This window comes from Triticum aestivum, chromosome 6B (assembly GCF_018294505.1).
Source record: "Triticum aestivum cultivar Chinese Spring chromosome 6B, IWGSC CS RefSeq v2.1, whole genome shotgun sequence".
NCBI lineage: Eukaryota > Viridiplantae > Streptophyta > Magnoliopsida > Poales > Poaceae > Triticum > Triticum aestivum.
The window spans coordinates 79,330,439-79,341,057 of record NC_057810.1 but is presented as its reverse complement, the minus strand read 5'-3'; the positions used below and the strand labels follow the sequence as shown (position 1 = coordinate 79,341,057).

The following is a 10,619-nucleotide window of genomic DNA, read 5'->3' as shown; positions in this document are numbered from 1 at the left end:
GTCACGTACTGAGAAATGATGTTCGGTTTTACACCATGGCTTCGTATGAATTTCATGCACAGCAGTTGCCTCGGATTCGTTTATGAAGTCTGAACGGGAATTAATGCTCAAAGTTGACGGGCTCATTCCCAGTCTTCTCGGTCCCTTTTGTGCCCAGTCTAGAATACCACAAGGACTGAAGGACAAATTGCCGGCGACTTAGAAATTGACGGGGCAAAGGCCAAAAACACAATGATACCCGTGAAGACAGAACCGACCCGCGTAAACATTTTTCGGACCGGAGTTTCGGCCGTCGGTGGGAACAGTGATTCACGTACACGCACGCGTCTATCTCTCACTGGACCGAAAAACTGACTGGTACCCAGTTTGGGCTAGCAGACACTGACAAGATGACGTGACAGTATTATCTCCTGCCAAAACAGAATCGAACATGGTTTACAGCAAATGGGGACGTTCACAAAGTCCTGGTCACCATGCATCGCCCTTGGTCGCATCACATCTTCTCCACCTGAAACTGCTGGATTCAAACGTACACATGTGGTGTGTTTGGTTGCCTGCATATGGGTCAGTCTGTTCCGCCTGGAAAGAAAATGACCCGTTTGGTTGCGTGTGTTTACTATGCGGCTCGCATGGCACGAACCTTAAAGCACCTCCAGACCAGGTCCAGGGGAAATGCCCGAATCGGCAGTAGCTCGCGAGCCTGGCTTGGGCGACACAAGGAAGGGCGATGCACTTCTCTCCTCATGCAACCAGGCAGATGGCGCGTGCTCGCCCACGTCACCGATAAATCAAAGGAAGGATTTCGGCTCACCTCCTGCCGAGTCCGCCCCTAATTAGCCCCCTCCCTCACCGCCCCAACTCCCGCAACCATTCTCCCCCCTTTCGAGCTTTCCCGCCGACGCAACGACACCACGAGCAGGTAAGCAGCGCACCTTCATCGCCCGGCAGTCCACGGCGTCGGCGGTCCTTCACCGGCGGGCGGTGATCTTTTACGACCGTAGCTAGATTTGAGCTGCAGCTTGGGTTTGATCTAGATGCATGGTTGATTATTGCTCTGATCTGTGAGCTCATATGGTTGATTGCTATGCCGCTGTTGCAATTTGTGGTAGTGTTAGATGTTCAAGCATGTGATTGGCTAGATTAGTAGTAGAGTTTGAAGTTGAACCTTGTGCTTGTGTTGATTCGTGCTTAGATCTATGATTTGTTGCTATCGGTTGTCCATTTGTAGCATGTTGTTTGTTGTAGATGTATGTTACTGCTCATAGATTGTCCGGTATGCTTAGTATGATAGCGATGAATCATGTGCTTAGTACGGTAGTGATGAAGCATGTGCTTGGTATGATAGTGATGAACCATGTACATGTATGCTCCTGCTTTTATGGACTGTCCGGTATGTTGTGTGCTATGCTTACTGCTAATGCGTGCTACGATTGTAGGACATGACCAAGCAGACGGAAGATCTTAGTCAGGCCCTTGTCCTGTCCGACAGCCAGTTTGCTTCATCGTTTGTCGAGGCCTCACAGCCTATGTCCGACATGGCACCTGATTCAGAGGTGTTCGTGTCTGATTCTGTCTATGTGCCAGTAATGCTCGTTAAGCAAACTCCTGTTGCTGCTGCTGCCGCTGCACTCAAGGTAGCAACAGCAAAGGTAAAGAAGGATGGTAGGTCGAACAACATGAAGTGGCAGTCGTTCATGTCTACGTTCGTGCTGAACAAGATGTGTGAGCTCATCTCTAGTGAAGTTAGGACTGACCAGGGCTTCAAGGAGGTGCACTTGAACACCATTGCGAAGCAGGTGTTCGAGTTTTGTGGGTAGGAGGTGTCCGCCACCCAGGTGTACAACCACCTGAGGAAGTGGAGAGGTCGATGGGTCCAAGTGTCCAAGCCGAGAGACCCTAGCGGCGCCTCATGGGATGAGTACACTTGCTCCATAGTTCTGAAGGCAGAGCACTACGCCGGCTATGTCGCGATTAGCTCACAAGCCTCTTCCTTTTCATACTGTCCATCGTTGTCTACTCCTAATCGCAACTAACAACACTTGTGTTTCATTCTTAGGACCACCCAACGGACGATGAGTTCCTCAACACACCCATACAGAAATACAGCCGATGCAACACATCTTCTCCTTCGGGCTGGCAACTGGGAAGCATGACATGGGCTCGGGGGAGACTCTTGGTTCTCCCATGCCAGACTTCCCTGGGACCCCGGACGTCGAGGTCCTTGATGGCCCTGACAAGCCCTTCGAGAATCCCTTCGACCCCGTCCATGATAGGAAGAGGAAGAGAGGAGGCCTGATGGAGGAGGAGATCAATGTCTTTTGCAGCATGACTAAGGTGGTGAAGGAGGTGGCAACAACCATGAGGGAGCGCAAGCCCCTCGACGTCCACCCTGACCTGTATGGCGCTGTCATGACCCAGGGTGGCTTAGCGACGAGGCTCTCATGGTAGCTCTCAGCCACCTCCTTGACAACAAGGCCCAGGGTGTTGGGTTCGTTGCCATGGCAGACGCTGGGCAAGCACTACTAGTAGAGTAGTGTGCATGTGAGCATGCATGATCCCCGACGACAATGGCGATGGCGGTGGCGAAGACGACGACGATGACGATGACGATATACATTTTGTGTAGTTAGGGCTGGAAAATTATTTGATGCTCTGTATATTTTGGTGATGTGATATATACTAACCCCTCGGATGATGGTGAACTTGCGGTGGTAGGACGACATCCTCTTTTGAATGTGGTGGTAGGATAACACCATGGTAGTGCTAGGTAGAACTTTCTATGCCGTATGATCATGCATGCTTTACTTCTTCTCTTCTGCTTTATTGTTGTCTATGTGCTACTTTGCTTGCTACTTGTATGCTTCATTGATTTACTACTTCAACTCTTGCTCTTGTGCATTGCTAGGGCAAATGGTATGCTGTGTTCATCGGTAAGGCTCCAGGGGTTTACAATTCATGGGAAGAAGCCAGTGCACAAGTAGTATCGTATAGCAACAGCAGACATAGAGGGTTCAAGACTAGGCAGTAGAACAAAGCTTACTCCAACTGGGTGCCAAAGCACGGAGGCAGCATTGTTGACAGTGGCAAGATTGGAGGTGTCAAAATGGAAGGTGTTAAGGTGGATCGTCAGTTTGGACTGAAGCTGAAGAACTTCATCATCTTCGCCCAGTTCATCGTCATTGTTGTGCTGTGGCGTTGGTGTGCTAGGTGTGATCATTGTGGATAAGCTCATCAATTAGGATATAAGGTAAGCACACCATGGACGCCTTATACAACCAAACACTTTGTCAATGTGCCGCTTGGGCCAATGCAGGCAAACAAACAAAGTGCACTTGCGTATTACCTAATCCAAGGACTCTAGATGCAGGCAACCAAACAACTTATAGATTGGCACATTAGAGTCTATTTTTCTTAACCAAACTGGGTTGAAAAGTGTATCTCATGCAGAAACTGTTCACGACTTGAACCAAACACGTCCATGCTGAAACAACCACCGGTGCCGCCGGCCAGGATTCCGGTTTGAGTCTGTAGGTAGCCAGGGCCAGGCTGGCTGCTTTTTTAGCGATAAGGCAGACGCCCTGCTTTGTCTACATAAGAGCATGCAAAAGGGTTCGACAAGACCCACCCATTCGTCCATCCATCCATAGCAATGTCGCGAATAACAATCTTTGCGGCGGCGGTAGTGTTCATTTTCACTAGAGGCTCAATAGCAGCTTTCAGACCAACCAGGCCAGATGACACATCAAACTCAGGCGAAGCCCTCGACACTAGAGGATCAGCAGTAGCGGGTAATCCGAGCGAGGTAGCGACACCGATCGGGATGCCCAATTGCGTCACGTCATGCGACAACGTGGATGTGCCGTACCCGTTCGGCATTGGCCCAAACGCCAGCTGCTACCTGCCGGGGTTCAACCTCGCAGGTGACACTAGCGGCGGCGGGGCACGGGGTTCAAGCCCGCTGCTACCGGACGCCGACAAAGTCCTATGGACCCCCGATGTTGGGTACCCTTTTCTGCAGCCCCACCGCAATGGTGAACTATACATCGACGTCGACAGCGATGGTAACAGCAACGGGACGTTCAACAGCGGGCTTAGACACGCTGGGGCGCCATACACGCTGGCGAGTTGCCAGATGACGGTGAAGAGCGGCCATGTCATCGTGGCCAGCAGCACGTGCACCTCGCTCTGCGACTGCGTCGATACAGAAGAAGACCATCAGTCGCCACCCACAGAACAAGACGATGAAAGCGGCATACCATACTACCACCCCGACATTGTCTCGTCCGGTGGTGAAGATGAAGATAACGACAATGAAGCATACAACATCACCGACAACGGAATGTCGTCCGACTACGATGTACAACTCACATGGTTGGGTCGTCGAAACCGTAGCGCGGACCTGGAGCTTGTCGAGCTGAGCCTGTCTATGACAAGCTCCCAATACAGCCAGGTACATTAATTAGTTCGTTCGATCGACCAATGCTAGCTAATGCAGACACTTTTAATTTCTGACCGTTTATGTATCTTTATTTTGCACGAATATGTTTTATTGTTGCTACATATTCGTCTGTCTGTCGGCTGGCATTGTTCCGTTTTTCCTCCCATTACTTGTGCCCAGTGGCAAATCCATGATGAAAACAGATGATGGGTTCAAAGTAGCAACTAAAACATAGATATGGAATACTTATGGCATGTCTAGATGCGCTTTACCAAAACTGTATTGTGTAATTTTTGTGTGTTTTTTGCGGAAGTAAAATAAAATCTGTGAGGTAACTTGCAATTAATACATTTCACAACATAATTAATATATTGAAGTTCACAAAAAAAACATAATTAAAAATGTTTTTGCTATTCTTTGGACGCCTGAAATTTTTTCAGGAGCCTAAGATGGTGACCATGTGTCACCGGCAAACGACCATGGGATGAGCCGGAGATGGTGATGACGTGGCTGGCTGTTGAAGAGAGTTTGAGGGTTGCCAGGTGCTGGGGTGGAGGGAGGGGTGTTAGAAGATTGATGCCTGGGGCGATGGAGGAGGCGGCTCGGGCAGGACGATGAGGTGGCACGGTAGCGACACCGACCATGGGTGGTGGTTGCCGGCAGTTAGACCAATGTCGGAGGACGCGTCAATATGGGTGGGAGGCACAGGATGGTGGTGAAAACATGAAATTTTTGGCCGACCGATGAATAGTTGCCAACTCCTTCCCAAAAAGAGTAGATTGCACGTACGCTAAGTTCTAATTGCGATGAGTCTGAAAATAAACATGTAAGAGAGAAGAAGAGCATGCTAGCTGCCAAGATTCTTCTTTAGAAAACTTACCGTACAAGATCCAGAACTACTAGAGTACAATGATAATAATTGTGCACACAAGAGATAGATCGATCGTTGCAGTTATAATCTACTCATATGCATAACCGTGCCAGGAGGGGACGCGAAGGCTTCCTTTTATACTCCATCCGTCTCGGTGTATAAGTTATTTGCGTAGTTCTAGATCATCAATTTGAGAAATTAAATATGTGTTATATGTCATGAAAAGTATATCACTAGATTTCTAAACGGATGTAGTTTCTTAATATATATATTTTTTGTCACATATAATACATATTTAGATAGTTAAATTGTCGACCAGAACCACGCGAATGACTTATACACCGAGACGGAGGTAGTAGAATTTCCATTTTCTATGTCCCTCCTTTTTAGTTCCACTTAGTTTTGTCCAGACCATTTAACATTTCTCCCTTTTCTTCTTCTCTACTTAGCTCGACCTCACAAAAAGCCAAACTGGAGCTTGCCGTCAAGTCAAGGCCATCGGACGTTACCTAGCACTTTTACTAACGCGTGTGACCAACCTGTAGGGCCACATGCATAATTGAGTTCGCGTCGCCGCTGTTTCCAACACTGTCAGTGACTGACGTGTGGCACCCACTGGTATGACCGCATGTATAACTGAATTCGCATCGCCGGCTTTTTCCCACACAGTGACTGCTCACATTTTCACACACGGGATGTCACGTCGTCGGCGTACATTAATGGCGGCTTAATGTCGCAACTGGTACCCGCCCACCCTCTGCCACCTCTCACGTGCCATATTTGCACCCCCCCCCATCCAATTCCACAACCTTATCTGCCACCGCCGAAGCTCAAACTCTAGCCCTCCTCTCCCATCTCCCCTTTCGCAGCCATGACATGGTCGCACAGCCTCACTATCCATCAAGCCGAGCTTCTAGCCCGCTGCGGCATCGTGGCGCCGCCGGACACGCGCTTGCCGGCGAGATGGTTTGTGAGTCGCGGGGGCCTTCTGATGGAGCATGTCCCCGCTGCCGGCTCAACGGCCTTTGTGCGAGCCGTCGGTAGGTTTCGGACAGGGTTGACGCCAGAGGAGAGGGTGCATTTGGACTTCGTGCCAAACAACCCATTACATCCATAGATCCTCGCGCTGAACCGCACCGTTCAGATCCAGCAGTTCGACGGCCCACCGCCGCTGCACAGAAACATCGACATGTGATGTGCCTTTTGGGATGGCCGCAACTTCGAGGTCGTGGTTGCCGTGTGCCGCTTGCAGGTGGACAAAGACGAGTAGTTTCGGATTGGGGGATATGGCTCTAGTTTGAATGTTTGTTCAAGTAGTTTGCATCTTATTCGAATGAATTATGATTTTTATGAATTTCGTATTAATATTTGTAAAAATCCTAAAATTGAAATGAATTTCGAGTTGTTTGAATGCACTTGGAATGACTTATGATTTGTATGAATTTTGTATGAATATGTGTACAAATCAGAATAAAATAATTAATTAATTATGAATTGTTGAGATAATATTGTCAATGCATCCATAACATCTCAAGAGCACACCCCACATCCCATTCGGTCCGTCATGCTCCTGCTAGCCCATACCATCACTTATTCAACAAAAAATTACACAAGAAACAAATATGTCATCATAACTTTTAAATAAATTGTGCAAATTTAAATTCATTTAAGTATTTGAGTTTCTTGCAGTCTTCTCTACAAAACAAGTCGAATATTGGTATATTTCAAAATTACATGGCTAGTCCCATAAGTATTCGTTTTTATCAAACACTTCACAATTATAATGAAAAGTCCATCACTATTTCCAGCACAGTTCAGACAAGCTGTTTATATAGCTCTTCAGTTCCAAATATATATTTTATCAAAGTTCTTTAATATTATTTCTAACAAAGTGCAGACTTAGTATTCAGAAAGTTCTCCAACTCCTGATTCTTTTTATTTTACACTTCACAATAAAAATAAAAAGTTCTTGACTGTTTACAGCAAAGTCCACTAAATTTTAAAATGATTATAAAAAATTCTTTAGAAATTTGAAGTTAAAGTTCAACTAAATTCGGACACCTACTTTCTAAAGTTATTTGTATTTTTATGCTAAAGTTCCCTCCGATAGAAAATAGTGGTGGTATTCACCGAATAGAGAAAAAAGAGAGGCATGCAATACCAGATCTGAAAAATGGGAAGAGAGAATAGGGGCATTTTTTGTTGGGGAGAGAAGAGGGGCTTCGCAGAATCGCGTGGATGAAGGGACCTTGTATGTGCCGTAGGGGGGGGGGGGTAAGGGTATGTACAATGGTGCTATCTTAAGTATGCCACATAGGATAAATGTTAAGATGGAGGAGAGAGAATCCATAAGAAAAGACTTGTCTTCCCTTCTTTAAAAGATGATATCTTAGCACAATATGTCTCATCATGTTTTTAGAATAGCTATTTATTGAAAAAGAAGTACGCTCAACGGCGTGGATGGTTGTCACTAGTACTTCTTTGTTAAGTGCCATTGGCCACATCGACTCTTTTTGTTTTTCATTCTTCTTCTTTTTATCTTTTTGGTCATGCGCATCCGTAATATCTGGACTTGATCTGGACCGTGTCATTAGAGAGGCAGAATATAATTGGTATCATCTTAATAATAATACATAATGCCTTTTTATTTTAACATAATCCCTCTCCAGACATCGGCCTCGCGGGCGATGGACACTCCACCGTCATGAGCACATGCCTGAGTAGCGCGTTCCACACCAATGGATACCGCATCGTCATGAGCACATACCCGAGGAGTGGATACGACACCAACGACTCTCATCAATTTGTCGCACTACCGGGCCTCATTGACAAACTGATGCCGGAGGGTTCTCAACTGGTGCACAGGACGCCCGCAACAACTATGAAGTTTCCCGCTCGTCTCGGGATTATCTTGCTTATGGACAATGGCTCATCATTGACCAATGTGAGCTCAGATCCGGACCTCTGCAAGAGCAAGCAAAGCCACTGCTATACATGCGAGTGCAGGGACGGCTTCCATGGCAACCCCTATATCCCTGACGCATCCAAAGGTTTGAAACTAATTTTCCATATAATAATACAATATATACTGATATACTGAATTTTACCCATTCATTCTATTGTCTCCAGGTGAGCGCAACAAATCCTTTAAAGGTGAGCAACAATGCTATAACTTTACTTTCCTACCACACTCATTAAGGCAGCAGACTCCTATTCTCCGATTATACTACTCGACTTCTATCTTTCCTTCTCATATATTCATTTTCTGCTAATATTTTCATTTTCATTCAGACCGTCTGTTACTACTCCCACCTTTCCCAAATATAAGTCTTTTTAGAGATTTCAAAATGAACTACAAACAAATGTGTATAGATGTAGTTTAGAGTGTAGATTCATTCATTTTACTCCGTATGTAGTCCATATTGAAATCTCTTAAAACACGTATATTTAGGAATGGATGGAGTAGTTCAGAGATCGAGGGTACTTACGCATGAACCACCACTTTCAGAAACAAACAGTGCTTAATTTTTTCTAGCTTTGAATATTAATACGAAAACTAATCCCTCCGTCCAAAGATAAGTGTCTCAACTGCAGTAGAACTTTGTGCTAAAGTTAGTAGAAAGTGGAGACACTTATTGGAGGGAGTATTATTTTTGAACATAATATGAAAAAGCAATTAATTACAAGAACATATTGTTTACTACTTCCATCTTTAAACACAGTATGATTTTCTTTGCAACCTTCTTGATAATTTGTTGTGGTTTTTATAATTAAGATGGAGCCTCGAAAGATTTCTGCAATTAGTAAATAGAAGATTTATAATATCTTGTAGAAAACTGTACCATCTGAAAGTACTCAGTGAGTCAAATTGCTCATAGTATTTATATACATGAAAATGGAAATGTTTCTTTTTTCAGGTACAAAAATAATTATTGGGGTCACTATTGGGGTGGTCCTCTTACTTTTGGCTCTCATTGCATACTTCACTTCCTACAAATTTAAGCATTGGAGCACACAAAGTTTGAAATGGAAGTATTTCAAGAAAAAACATGGGCAATTGTTGCAACAGTTGGTACCTCAAAGGGCTGATATTGCAGAGAAAATGATCATAACCTTGGAAGGTCTAGAGAAAGCAACAAACAATTTCGATAAAGCGCATGAACTTGGTAGAGGCGGGCATGCTATCGTCTATGAAGGGATTTTGTCAGACCTCCATATTGTGGCCATCAAGAAACCAACAATGGTGGGTCAAAGGGAGATTGATGAGTTTATTAATGAGGTTGCTATCCTATCACAAATCAACCACAGGAATATTGTAAAACTATATGGTTGTTGTCTTGAAACATAAGTACCATTGTTGGTCTATGAGTTCATATCCAATGGAACTCTTTATGGTCATCTCCATGTTGAAGGACCAAGATCATTACCATGGGATGCTAGGCTACGTATAGCAACTGAAATAGCAAAATCTCTAGCCTATCTTCACTCAACAGCTATAATACCTATCATCCACGGAGATGTCAAGCCTGCTAACATACTTCTGGACGATACACTAACAGCAAAGATAGCAGACTTTGGCGCTTCAAGGTATATTTCATTGGACAAAGTAGGGTTAACAACAATGGTCCAAGGTACAATAGGATATATGGACCCGATGTACTTCCGCACGTGCCGCCTCACGATGAAAAGTGATGTTTATAGCTTCGGTGTTATGCTTATAGAGTTGATGACGAGAAAGAAGCCATTCAACTATATGGATTCTGAAGGCAATGGCCTCGTGGCACATTTTTCTACCTTATTTGCAGAAGGCAGTCTGTCACAAGTATTAGATCCACAAGTTATGGATGAGGGGGGCAATAAAATAGAAGAAATTGCCGGAATTGCGATATCATGTGTAAAATTAAGAGGGGAGGAACGACCAACCATGAGACAAGTGGAGATGAGGCTGGAAGCCGCTCAACCACACGAGGAATTTGAAACAATTTCTCCATCAACTAGAGATGGAGGAAGCAGCGAGGGATTAACTAGTAGGCAATATAGCATAGAAGAAGAGTACATGTTGTCTGCAAGATATCCACGGTAGCTAGTTTTGCCTACACATACTTAAGCATGGTTGGTTTTCGAAGATTTATGTGCACTCGGTAACCTTAAATAATTTAAAAGAATTTTTCCTCTGATAATCAGTTTCATTTACATGCATAGTGACATGGAAATGAAATGACAGTCATAATTCACTTGCAGTTGAACAGAAATCTAGCAATGACAGGGCAGACTAACGACAACATGATCGTTTACATTGACTAACAGTTA

At 44.9% G+C, this 10,619-nt stretch overlaps 1 pseudogene; it reads left to right on the top strand.

Annotated features, from left to right (window-relative positions):
- Positions 1 to 6,180: 6,180 nt before the first annotated feature.
- Positions 6,181 to 10,392, top strand: LOC123138862 (putative wall-associated receptor kinase-like 16; annotated as a pseudogene).
- Positions 10,393 to 10,619: the final 227 nt, after the last annotated feature.